The sequence below is a fragment of the Acomys minous genome (assembly GCF_964271855.1).
Source record: "Acomys minous genome assembly, chromosome: 19".
Classification (NCBI taxonomy): domain Eukaryota; kingdom Metazoa; phylum Chordata; class Mammalia; order Rodentia; family Muridae; genus Acomys; species Acomys minous.
Window position 1 is genome coordinate 47,657,459 of NC_140499.1, and position 13,593 is coordinate 47,671,051.

The window sequence follows — 13,593 nt, forward strand, 5'->3', positions numbered from 1 at the left end:
CTGCCCATCCTGTGCTGCTAAGACAGCCCCCCTCCCTTGGAATGTAAGCAAATGCCTCATAGAGAAGAGAAGACATCTCAATTTATAAAAGTGACAGGTGCCAAGAAAAGGCATCCTTAAGCTCCAGGAGTGAGAAGCCACTGCTGTTATCTTTACTACTCAAAGATGGGCCTGTCTTTGCTTCAATGGGACATTGGCTCTATACTCTGTGTTTTAGGGTAATTGTAAAAGTATTGTTTAAAGGATGATTTTTAAAGCAAAATGGATATGATGTTTGGATTTACAGAGATATCAGAGATAATGGAAGATTGTCTTTCAGAGTAAATTAAGGTAAAGACTGAACAACTGTGACATTATAACCACTTTATCTTCAAAGAAACAGACAGACAGGCAGACAGACAGACAGACACAAGCCCCCACCCACACACATATACACTTTTATATTGGTGTCCTTATACATAGACACATATTATTTGTGTGTAGCTAGATTAATCTCATGGGCATTGTGTTTAGAAATTATTGCAAATTCTTCTGTAGGCAAGTTTAAAACATAAATTGATATCAATATGATTCATATTATTTGATTCAGTAGGCTCACATAAATCCAGTCTAAAATAGGATATTTAAAGTTTTATAAACCATCTGTTCTACAGTTTTCTCTTTGTTGTGTCAAATTTAAAACATCTTATATAAAATAAGAATAATGGATATATACATTTTTAATATCTGTACAATAGAAAACATGAAGAAGCATTGCCTAGAGAACAGGTTCTAAAATAATGTTATTTCAAAACTTGTTTTTTCTTATAAAGCTGGAAAATTCATAGATATAGATATGTGTGAAGATGTATGAGTTTAAATACATAAAGACAAATACTGGTATATAACTAGAGTCATGAGAGAAAGAAAAGATATCAAAGATTACCCTTGTTTTTAGGGAAATCTGTGGATAATCACAAATTTTGGTATTATAGGCAGGAAACACATCTAGTTGGCAGTCTGATTTTTATTTTTATTTGAGATAGAGTCTCACTAAATATTCTGAGTTGGACTTGATTTGTATGGCCTTCCATCCTCAGTCTCCAAAGTAACTGTGATTCCAGACATGCTACTGGGCCATGCTAAGATATTTGTTTTTATGATATTCTCTTAATTTTTAAAATATGATGTTATTACATCATTTGTTCCTCTTTCATTTCTTGTCAATCATTCTCTCTCTCTTTCTCTCTCTCTCTCTCTCTCTCTCTCTCTCTCTCTCTCTCTCTCTTTTTCTCTGTTACACACACACACACACACACACACACACACACACACACATGCACATACACATGTACACAGAGAGAGGTGGGAGACTCCTAATAAATATCAACAAAGTTTTTCAAAAAATAAAATTAAAACATAATTTAATCTGAAAAATATTTAGGTTGAACTCTTATTTTTCTTTACCTTCAATTTGCATACTCATTATATTTTCATATTTTGCAGTCCAGGATATTAGATTTGGTTGGATATTTACAAATTAAACTTATTTATGGTTTATTGGTCAGGAATTTAGAAAACTAAAGCACTATAGAAGTTTACACTATACCTAGCAATAGTATACACTACAAAGAACTACACTCACTTCTGATGTTCAAACACCCATACTATTCCCTTCTTTGTACAAGATTTGGTTAAGTTGATTAAAAACAAAAATAAATAAATAAATAAACAAACAAAATCAAAGTCCCATTGGCCTTTCTGTGGATAGTAGCAGAAATATTCCTGTTGCTGAATATTCTGGTAACCCCATTGATGTCCTCTTCTCAAACCTATGAGCTTCTTTGTGTGTTTATTCCTCCCCAGACCACCCCTACACACAGCAACTCTCATTATATGGATGTTGTCTTCTTATGATTGTGGAATACATCCCATAGACTCACGGGCTTGAGCTCTTGGCTTCCAGCTGGTGCTGCTGTTTGGGAAGGTTGTGGAAACAACTGGAGGTGAAGCATCCTTGCAGGAAGCAGGCCTTAGAGTCTGAGAGCCCAGTTTCATTTATAACTTGTTTCTGCTTCCTGTCTTCAGATGCAATGTGATAAGCTGATCACTAACTTTGTCATGATGGGATGATACTCCTCAAAGGGTAAGTTACAATAAGCCCTTTCGCTCTTTTCTGTCTAGTTCTTGGCCACAGCAATAAGAAAAGTAACCAGTCCAGTGAATCATTGCCTGCCACCCTGAGGCAAATTTCCTAGTATAACTCTGGACATCTGAGCCAATTTTGAGTAGAGACACTTGATCCTATTCTCCATGTAATAATTATGGATTTTTCTGCTTTCAAGTTTATGGTGTTCAACTATATAGAGCATTTCATTTAGAAATATATAACAAAATGTTAGTAGTTATTTGTATCTACTGTCTTCAGAGATGTAACTTTACTTTGGGAAATTTTTGTGTTCATTAGGGAAGGTAAGCACTAAGAAGCAAATTTTTAGCCAATTAAGATCTTAGTGAACTTGTAAAAAAATTTAAGCCATTGTCTTCGATTATGTTTTCTCCTCCATTAGTTATACAATACAACAATAGTAGCAAATCTAGTATTTTTCATCTTCCAAATTGCTTCTTGCATCAGTTATTTTTTTCTCTACCAGTAAAGCCATCACACTTTTCTGCCCATGATTTCCATGATAGGCCATTTGAAAAATCTGCTGGCAATATGCTTATTTGTAGACTGTGTACTATTTTGCTTTTTTTCTGTATATTTTAGTTTCATATTTGTTTCTTTCTTATGTCATCTTCTAGTACCATGTGAATGACATCTTTTGAATTAATGAAATTAATAATTCATTATGCCCATTGTATAAATAAACAATTTTGCTACATGAGTGTGAGAAACTTCAGCAATCTTATCCCTAGTGCCAAACGGAGACATCAGTTGTTGTCATTGTGTATTTGTTTATTTTGGAAATTTTGTTCATGTATACAATGGATTTGGTTATTTAATCCCCATATCCTTCTATATAGCTAACTGATTGACTAAAGTATTATTTATCGAATAAAGCAAGGAAAGGAAGAAGATTGAGTATCTGGTATATGCAAACTGCCTTTGAGCATTAATGATATCACACTGGTTTGACAAATGTAGTACAACTGACTATTTATATGCCATTCTTATTATTCAGGTTCAACTAAAAAATTAGAGATTGTAAAGATTGTAGCTTCCAAAATGGATAGCTTTATTCAATCCCTTTCCAATTAATGCATTTCTCTGCTGCAGGGAACCACAGAGTCAACTGGGCCTAGCTGCCTTGAGAAACATATGCCATAGGTTTTTCAGGTTAGAGTCAGTGGCTCTTGGGGTGTTATGTGCCTTCCAGTGTCTAAGAGACTGATGCTCTCCCTCTGGCAGAGAAGCATCCAGATCTCTTTGTGTTTCTTTGTCTGTTCCCTTAGTAGTCAAGAAAGCATGAAAGCTTGACAGGACAATCGGTCTTAGACATTAATCCTGTGTACCTTGCATAGCGGGCAAATGACCTTGTATTTTGGTAACTACAAATGTATTGATCCTGGAAATTGCCATTATATCCTGTTTTTGTTAAAGGTATAAAAAGTCTGATAACTCTCAATAAAACTGTCACAGCCTCAGTTGTGCTGTGGCCTCTCCAACTGGCCCGATTTAATTCTTTTCTGCCATACAGTTGACCTTAGCCTGGTAAGTACAGGTGCTTACACTCTACCAAATTTATTTTCCTATAGCTAAGTAAGCTTTCCATAAATGGCAAAAATAGTGAAGAAGATTTCTTTCTCTTGGGATCTGTATCTCGTGTCCATGATTTCTTCTTCTTATTCCTTTTCATTTGGATTAAATAGCGCACATAGAATTGCTCTCTTTAAAAGAGAATCTTAAGGCCAGCTCAACACATAAAGGTACTCTGAAAAATCTGTAGGTCTGAGTTCAGTCCCCAAAACATGCACAGCAGAAGATAACTGGCTCCCAGAATCTGTGCTCCAACCTTCACATGCGTGCCACAGAAGGTGAGTGCCAGCACACACCCACACAGGATAAATAAATAAAATTAAATAAAAAGAAAATATCTATTCAATCCTTCTTGTACAGAGAAAATGAGACTGGATTTGTTTGACCATATGTCTTCTCAGAATATAAATTACCATTCCCAGTGTATATTATAGAAAAGTATGATAATGTTACTCAACTCTAGCCAATGTGTATAAGGAGAAACTATATATGCCATTTTTAGGTAGACTAGAAGCCAAAATTTAATGTGGAAAAAAGCAGAAATATTTATGGCTCAGTTCCTATGTTTAAAGAGCTCAGAATTGTAAAATGCAATTTGATACATCATAGTTTCAAGCCTGAAGTAGAGCTGAGACTGATAAAGTTGCCAAAGAAAATTGTTTAATATTTTCCATCTATAAGTTCTAGTTTCAAATATCTAATTGCATGGTGGTCAAGTAGCTTTGGGAGATAAATAATGGCATGTACATTCTGTACTTGATTATTTACAGAGGTATTTAGGAAAAGCACCTTCAGGAATCATTGATGAAGAGAGCACAAAAATTCGACAAATTAAAATATTTAGGATATATGCAATTTTTTTGGTTTTGGGGGTTGTTTTGAGACAGTGTTTCTCTGTGTAGCCTTGGCTGTCATGTACTCACTTTGTAGACTAGGCTGGCCTCAAACTCACATCTATACACCTGCCTCTGCCTCTGGAGTATGAGCTACTACGCCTAGCCTGAGATACGCAGTTTCTAAGGGCAAATCCACTGTGACTTGGTGATAATGGTGATAATGGTTTCAGTGAAAACATGTTTGATTAAAAATGAAAGCCATCTCTGAAAGTATGATGACTGTATTTGCCTTAGCTCTGATCTGACCACAGCAAAGCTCAATTTGTGGACATGTTTAAACTTCAACATATGTTCAAGGAAAAAGTCCTAGTACTACAGATGCTAATGAAGAACTCAAACACATTTGAGAGCAACAATCTTGACTTCTAGGATAAATGAAGGGTGGAGGATATTGGTCAATAAAGTTAATGTGACTCAGCATGTGAAACTATTGCTGAGGGGAGTTATGGTTATAAGAGACCGTTATGCGTGCTTTCTGAGAATGAATCTAGCATGAGATTTAACATTAGGGATCTCAAATCTGAAAACAGCATGTTTTTCACATGCAAAATTGGAAGAAGTGCCTATGAAACAGTATGTTCACAGCTTGAGTGTGACTTTGGGTAAAACAGAAACTACTAAGAGTGGAATGGGATTACAAATCAGGGGCATTGACTGTGCTCCCAAGGAAATGTTTGGAGCACAGGCAAAGTATAAGACAATCTCTAACTAAAACCCATCTTCCAGAGAACTGGTAAGCCTGGGGACCTGGGAGTGTATCAGGGCATTATTAAAGAGTTTGTGACTTTAGGAGTACAAACTGTTATATATAGGTTGATCAGGAAATCCTGAAAAACTCTTAAAGCCTTAAAAAGCCAATAGAAAAGGAGAACTCAAATAATCATCTGGGTCCTGTAATTTGCACCAATGACATTAGGAGTCATCTAATTTTAGACTTATCTGTAAGGAAATATAAAATATAACCACCATTCAAGAATTCCAGTGCTTTGAGAGTACAGCGTTGTTAATGAAGAAGAAATAAAGCTTGGTGAGGAAAACCCTGAGTACATGTTTATGTATTCTGAAATATACTTTCTTTCAACCACAGCATGAAGAAATGAAAGATATCCTTCACATCATGCAAAAGACTACATTTTATGCTTTACTAAAAGCTGTTTATGAGCAATCATTAACTTAGGCCAAAAGCAATTTATTGACCTTATTTTAAAGACTAGTATAATTATAGTGAAATATATACATGTAATAGCTATTGAACTATGCTGAGATAACATATCAAAAATGTAAAAAGATCAGTTATAAAGTACATTTTAGTATAATCTAACATATGTAATATGTACTTATTAAAATAATGCCACTCTAAGCAATAACATGAAAAGTCTCCTGTCCTTTCACACAAAACACCTTGCCTGATCTTTCCTGACATTGAAGAGTATCCTCATAGCTTTTCTGGATTCAAAGCATGCCTTGGAAAATCTCCAACTCACAATAACTTAGTAACAAGGCAGTTACTAGATTTTTTTACTTCAAAGGAAGATAAAGGGAAAAGAACAAAACAAAACAAAGCAAAACAAAGTGTAAGAGTAATCAATCCCACAGACTGTCTTCTTAACAGATTCATGCCACCTAAGCTTTGATTGTGTCCACTGTCTTTGTGGCCTTGTGAATTCCTCTGATCTTGTCTTATTAAATCCTGCTGCTTCCAAAAGTCAGGTTGGCGTCTTCTTCACTTTTTTTAAACTTTAATTCTTACAGGACCACTAGTTGTACTCTGCAGTGACTTTATCACTTATTCATTAAAAAGGAGGGTGTCCATGGGGCCATCTTTCAAACTCAGTTACCCACCTTGATCACGTGTCTAGAATTTCACTAGGTTCATCATTTCTATACACTGAAATATAGGAGACATGGTTTGTTCTTCTTGTAAGTTGCTGTTTCCAGCAGATCATTGAAATGCATCATATTCTGCTTCTGATGGACAACACAATATTACATATCTCTCTTTAATACCTTTAGTCTCACTATATTTAATCCATTCATAAACATGTTACTATGCTCATATTTTTTATATTTACACATTATTTTTCATTTCCAGACTATATCCTAAGCACTTTCCAAATGGCATCAAAATGTTGATTTCTTTTGTGTCCTTATTGCTTTGGTTTGGTTCATGCCACACAGCTATATAGATTTTGCTCTTATTTATTTCCCCAGAAACTAAGACTGTGATATCACAAACATTTATTTTTGTAAAATGAAGGGACAGGTTTTGATTTATCAAATATCTGGGGGCATAGGCCATTGTATCCTTTTTTCTAATAAAATGAAAAGATTTTATTACCGAAATCCATAGAGAGAACTAAAAGTTGTTAGAAACTGTATAAGTATACATGACATACTTATTTTAGAAATAGATACCAAAAACATATGCATAAATATATAAGCTAAAATTATAAAATAAAAACAAACATACACAAACAAAGGAAAGCTACTGATATTAACAAATATATAACATGTTAGTATATTTTAATACATGCTTTGAGAATTTCATGCCTGTGTATAATGTATTTTGAACACATTCACATCACATTCTTTCTTCTATCTCCTTCCAGGTCCATATTAAGCCTCATAACAATCTCTCAATTTTATGTCATTTTCAATAGCCTATTGAATCAAACTTGTGTTGCCTAAATACTCATGAGTGTGGGGCCATGTAATGAAACATGGGTGTCCTTTTGAATATCATACCCTTAAATAAACTGATTTTTTTGTCCAGAAGCCATCAACTGTCAATGTCTCCTTAGCTAAGGATGGGGCTAGGTGAATCTTTCCATACTCCATGTCAGAATGGCTGCCTATTTTATGCAAGTCACGTGCATGCAGCCACAGTTATTTTGAGTCCAGGTGTCCTTAGGTCCATAAAACACCATTTCAATTAAGTCCTTGACCTGTGGCTCTTTAAATTCTGCAGTACTCTCTTTTGCAATGGACTGAAACTTGAGAGGCTAAGCCATGCTATAGATGTTCAATTGGGATTGAGGACGCCCTAGACTCTGTACTTTGATTGTGAATTTCTGTATTAACTGTTTCCACTGCTCAGAACACTTTCTCTAATGAGGTCTGAGAGATGCAATAATCTTGGTTATGAAGATATTACATTAAAGTGAAGTTCAATAATGCTTTGTTTCCCTTCATCTTGTTGGAAACTCTTTGGTTAGGAAAGCTGTCGACACAAAATAGTTTCAGGAAGTACCTGAAACTGATTGGATTCACTAGATTCTTCTCTCCCAAAGTAAGTAAAGACTGTTGAACATCATTCTTAGAAAACCCAAGCTGCAAAGACTCTTATACTGAAACAGCTACCTGGAAGAGAGTTAAACCAACTGAGGCACCTGTAAATAGGTAGGACTCTCTTACCTATTGAATGGCTTGCAGGCTGTGCAGTGTGCTCCAGGTTCCCAGATTTTACATGCTGTCATTTTCTTCAGTGGTATAATCTACTAAACTGACCTATCTGTAGTAAACAATCTCTCTGCATGTGATTGGCCAAGAAATCATAAATTTAATGAGCCACACACAGAAACAATATATGAAAGTTGCAAGGTGAGAAAAAGAGTTTCAGTAGAAGAGGGAGGTGATGTCAGTACAAAAATGAGGAGACAAGAATGATTAACTATTTATTAAGCATAAGAATGAATTTGATAGCTGAGTAGTATTCCAGAGTGTAAATGTACCACAGTATCTTTATCCTGTTCTTCTTGTAGGTTTTTCGGACCTTCTGTATTCTTCTATTTCCCCATTCTCCTATATTTCTCTTACTTAGAGTCCGAATAGGATGTCCTTACATCTATCCCAATCTCCTGTTAAGTGAGGACTTTCATGGGACATGCTTTTTGGGCTAGTGTCCAATTATAAGTGAGTATATACCGTGTAAGTCTTTCTGTTTCTGAGTAAACTCACTCAGTATGATAATTTCTAGTTCCATCCATTTGTCCACATATTTCGGGTTTTCCTTGTTTCTAATAGCTAAGTAGTATTCCATGGTCTAAATGCACCACAGTTTTTTTTATCCATTCTTCAATTGAGGGACATTTAGGCTGTTTCCAGGTTCTGGCTATTATGAATAAGGCTGCTCTGAACATGGTTGAGCATATGTCCTTGTTGTGTGGTGGTGCTCTTCTGGGTATATTCCAAGTAGTGGAATAGTTGGGTCTTGGGGAAGCCCTTTTCCCAGTTTTCTGAGAAAGAGCCAGGTAGATTTCCAAAGTGGATATGCAAGTTTGCACTCTCACCAGCAATGAAAGGGTGTTCTTTCTCCACATCCTCACCACCATGTGCTGTCACTTGAATCTTTGATCTTAGCCATTCTGATGGGTGTTAAGATGGAATCTCAGAGTCATTTTGAATTACATTTCTCTGATTTCTCTGATGATTAAAGACGGTAAGCATTTCTTTAGGTGTTTCTCAGCTATTTGATATTCCTTTGTTGAGAATTCTCTGTTTAGTTCTGAGCCCCATTTCTTAATTGGGTTATTTGGTTTTGTGATACTTAATTTCTTGAGTTCTTTATATATTTTGTATATTAGACCTTTTTCAGATGTAGAGCTGGTGAAGATCTTTTCTCAGTCTGTAGGCTGTTGCTTTGGTCTGTTGACAGTGTCTCCTGCTTTACAGAAGCTTCTCAGTATCATGAGGTCCCATTTATTAATTGTTGACCTTAAGGCCTGGGCTGTTGGTTATCTGTTCAGAAAGTTGTCTCCTGTGCCAATGTGTTCCAGGATCTTCCCCACTTTTTCTTCTACTCAATTTAGTGTCTCTGGTTTTGTGTTGAGGTCTTTAATCCACTTGGACTTGAGTTTGTTCGTGGTGATAAATATGGGTCTAATTGCATTTTTAAACATGTAGACATCCAGTAAGACCAGCACCACTTGCTGAAGATGCTATCCTTTCTTTCATTGAATAGATTTGGCTTCTTTGTCAAAAATCAAGTAGCCATATGTGTGTGGATTCATTTTGGGGACTTTGATTCAATTCCATTGATGAACCAACCTATTGCTGTGCCAGTACCATGCTGTTTAATTTATATACATATATACATGGTGTGTGTGTGTGTGTGTGTGTGTGTGTGTGTGTGTGTGTGTGTGTGTAACAGTAATTAAGGAAAAACATCCATGAACTTGAGAGATAGCAAGAGGGATACATGGAAACAGATGGGTTGGAAAAAGGAAAATTGAAATAATGCAATTATATTATAAGTTCAAAATGTTATATGTACATATATTTAAAATGAGTTGTATATATAATCACAATCAAAGATTATTGATCTCTGTCTTTAAATCTGAAAAAAAGTCTATTCATTTGTTCATATCAAACCACATACATCCTACGAAACTTGCCAATTTTCAATCTAAGCCCACAGATGGTGAGGATATGGGATAATGGAAACATTCATTCATTATACCTGGGAAGGTAAATTTGTGCAGACGCTATGGAGGGTAGTATGATGGTTCCTCAGAAATCTAGGAATAGGTCCACCTCAAGATCTAGCAATAGTACTGTACATCCTACTATAGAGCCAGTTGGCCATCCTTGGTCATTGCTGATTTATCCAGAATTTCCAGAAATTGGAAACAGGCTGGATGTCCAACAAAAGCATGGAAAAGGTACATTTACACAATGAAATATCCTTCAGTTATTAAAAGGGAGGTGGAGAAAAAGAACATTCTCCAGTATAGATGGCTCATGGATAATTCTCAGTGAGTGTTTCTTAAACAATTTATCGAAAATATGTATACAGTTATTTTGAAAAACTATGCGAAAATGTTTCTACTTCATTCAATTTATAAATGATATCTGTTAATTTCTCAACTCAATCAGAAAGGGTTTTTTTTTTAACTGCATACATTTTTCTTTCAAAAATGCATCTTCTTTCTGGTTGTAAAAAGTCCTATATTCATTCAAGGTTCATTGAAAATATTACATCCTATGAGTGACAACTGAGGCAATAAGTTGAGGAGTGGATTCACTAATCTACTTCTTTGTTCTATCTTCTCTCTATATATTTCTTTATTCCCTTTTCTTTCTTCTCAATCCCTAGCTCCAAACCTAAGGATGGGAGATAAAGGGAAAGGGAGACATCCCTGAGTCCAACACTTGTTTTCTAACTAAAGAAAACCAATAATAACTTACAACCAGTTCCCATTGAAAGTAACCCTCTATAGCCCAAGAAAGCAATCAAAAACCTACTCCACCTCCTTAAAGGAAATAGGCCATCATTCTGTTAGGGTTTCTTCTGGCCTACTTGGGAAGAATAACACCTTTGTAGTGGCTGAAATAAAATTGGAGAAATGGTAAAACAAGGTAGGAATAGTATTTGTGGTCGAGTTTCTAAACTTTGAGAAGTTCTGGGCTGGATTTTTAAATCACTGGTATAGAATTTTGTATATAGTTGCAAAATAAGTTTAATTCTAGATACAGTGGTATAAAATTCAAATATAAAATTATTCTTTACACAGTATATATATATATTTCTACTCTAATAAGAGTATAACTCAATTATAATACAAAGTTTACTTCTAATACTTTGAAAGTGCTATTTGAAGCTTTTTAGGATAAATAAGTTATACAAGTTAATTGTTAGTTGATAAAATCATGGTCATATCAATTACTAGTCTATTTTTATCATAAGAATATACATTTTAGATGCAACAGATAGATATAATTACATAAAAAGATAAGGTAAACAGTTATAATTAAGTCTTCAAAAAAAACTCAGAGACATACAGAATATGTCATTTAAAAATGTTTTTATTATTTTAAAGATTCGTTGACAATGAGACAGGTTAACTCCTGGCAACACCGAGCCTACTTTAAAGAGGATGATGAACATCGAAGAACCTCCTTATGGAGATGGCTTCTGGGCAAAGTGGCTCATTTCTACCACAGAGACAGAATTCTGCCTAAAAATGGGCAAGATTGGATGCAGGCATGGTCGATGGCCAAACTCTGCCATGACAGCATGAGCAAGTCCCTGAACTGTTCCTGCCTCACAAATATGTCTGTCAGATATGTTGTGCCAGATGGTTGAAGATGATGCTCCAATGTTACAGAGAGTTTTGGGTGACTATTCAGGTAGCAAACTGTCATTGCCATCTTCTTATTTGGAAAGCTACTAATATGCACTCCTGGTATACTCTGGTTATTAATTTATTCCTTCTCAAGTCTCTGATGGGGTTGAAGACCAGATAGTTTAGTTTTACAATTAAGCTTATTTGTTTAGGGATTAAGATGTTTTTAGGTCTAGATAGATGTTTTAAGTTGATAATGATGAGCTATGATAGATACTGATTTGCATTCAGAATTTTAGATGCACCAAGATTGGAAAGATGTTCTCTACAAGGCTGTGAAATACAAATAGCCAAAACACCAAGGATTAACATTTATGTAATTCCTGATTGTGTCATGGTTCTTCTTGCTATAGGTAGTCTATTGTATATATGTGTAATAATATAAATGCCTACTTAGAAAAATAGAATAATTTTTAAATTTTAAATAAAAGAAAATATTACCTTCTGTAAAAATTATTTCTTTATTCAAATATTTCTCCTTCTGGTCAATCTCTATGGATACACCCAAGCTTTGTGGAATTTAAAACATTCTCCATACATTGAGCCATTTTTGCCTTATGTTTTTTCACTGTTATAAACTCTTTGGATATATCTTTTTTTAAATATTAAGATATGGCAATTTTGCTTCTTCTTCCTCGGGAAAACACCAAATAGCGGATGACGCCGGTGCAGCGGGAGGGCCCGGAGGACCCGGGGCCCAGGATTAGGAGGGCGAGGCGGCTTCCGCGGAGGATTTGGCAGCGGCAGCGGCAGCGGCCTTAGGGGCCGCGGTCGTGGCCGGGGCCGTGGCCGGGGGAGAGGCCGCGGGGCTCGTGGAGGAAAAGCCGAAGACAAGGAGTGGATCCCCATCACCAAGCTGGGCCGCCTGGTTAAGGATATGAAGATCAAGTCCTTGGAGGAGATTTATCTGTTCTCCCTGCCCATTAAGGAGTCCGAGATTATTGACTTTTTCCTGGGCGCATCCCTAAAGGATGAGGTTCTCAAGATCATGCCAGTGCAGAAGCAGACACGGGCTGGCCAGCGGACCAGGTTCAAGGCTTTTGTCGCTATTGGGGACTACAATGGGCACGTTGGTCTTGGTGTTAAGTGCTCCAAGGAGGTAGCCACTGCTATCCGAGGGGCCATCATCTTGGCCAAGCTTTCCATCGTCCCTGTGCGGAGAGGCTACTGGGGGAACAAGATTGGCAAGCCACACACTGTTCCATGCAAGGTGACAGGCCGCTGTGGCTCTGTTTTGGTGCGTCTCATCCCTGCGTCCAGAGGCACTGGCATTGTCTCAGCTCCTGTGCCCAAGAAGCTACTGATGATGGCCGGTATTGATGACTGCTACACATCAGCCAGGGGCTGTACTGCTACCCTGGGCAACTTTGCCAAGGCCACTTTTGATGCCATTTCCAAGACCTACAGCTACCTGACACCTGACCTCTGGAAAGAAACTGTGTTCACCAAGTCTCCTTATCAGGAATTCACTGATCATCTTGTGAAAACCCACACAAGAGTGTCTGTTCAGAGGACCCAGGCTCCAGCTGTGGCTACCACATAAGGGTTTTTACAAGAAAAATAAAGTGGATTGATTCTGTTAAAAAAAAAAAAAGATATGGCAATTTTTGTTCTTGTGACAATACAGTCCAGCTTCTGGGATTTTCAAAGATTTAATAATATCATCATGTGAACTTATTTTTAAACCAACAATTAACAAACACTCAGGCAACACATGTACAGCATAAATCACATTTGATTTCCGTGTACCATTCTAACTGGTAGATAGTACTAGATAATAGAATAAAAGTTTAAACACATTAATGAAAAAAAAAAGTAATAAGGCAGTAGAAAG

The 13,593-nt window shown here is 36.3% G+C and overlaps 1 pseudogene across 1 annotated transcript; it reads left to right on the forward strand.

The window, feature by feature from the left end:
- The first annotated feature begins 5,127 nt into the window (after nt 1–5,127).
- Nucleotides 5,128–13,324, forward strand: LOC311590199 (small ribosomal subunit protein uS5-like; annotated as a pseudogene). The gene is made up of 2 exons: nt 5,128–5,237; nt 12,370–13,324. The product of its transcript is annotated as a small ribosomal subunit protein uS5-like (transcript).
- Nucleotides 13,325–13,593: the final 269 nt, after the last annotated feature.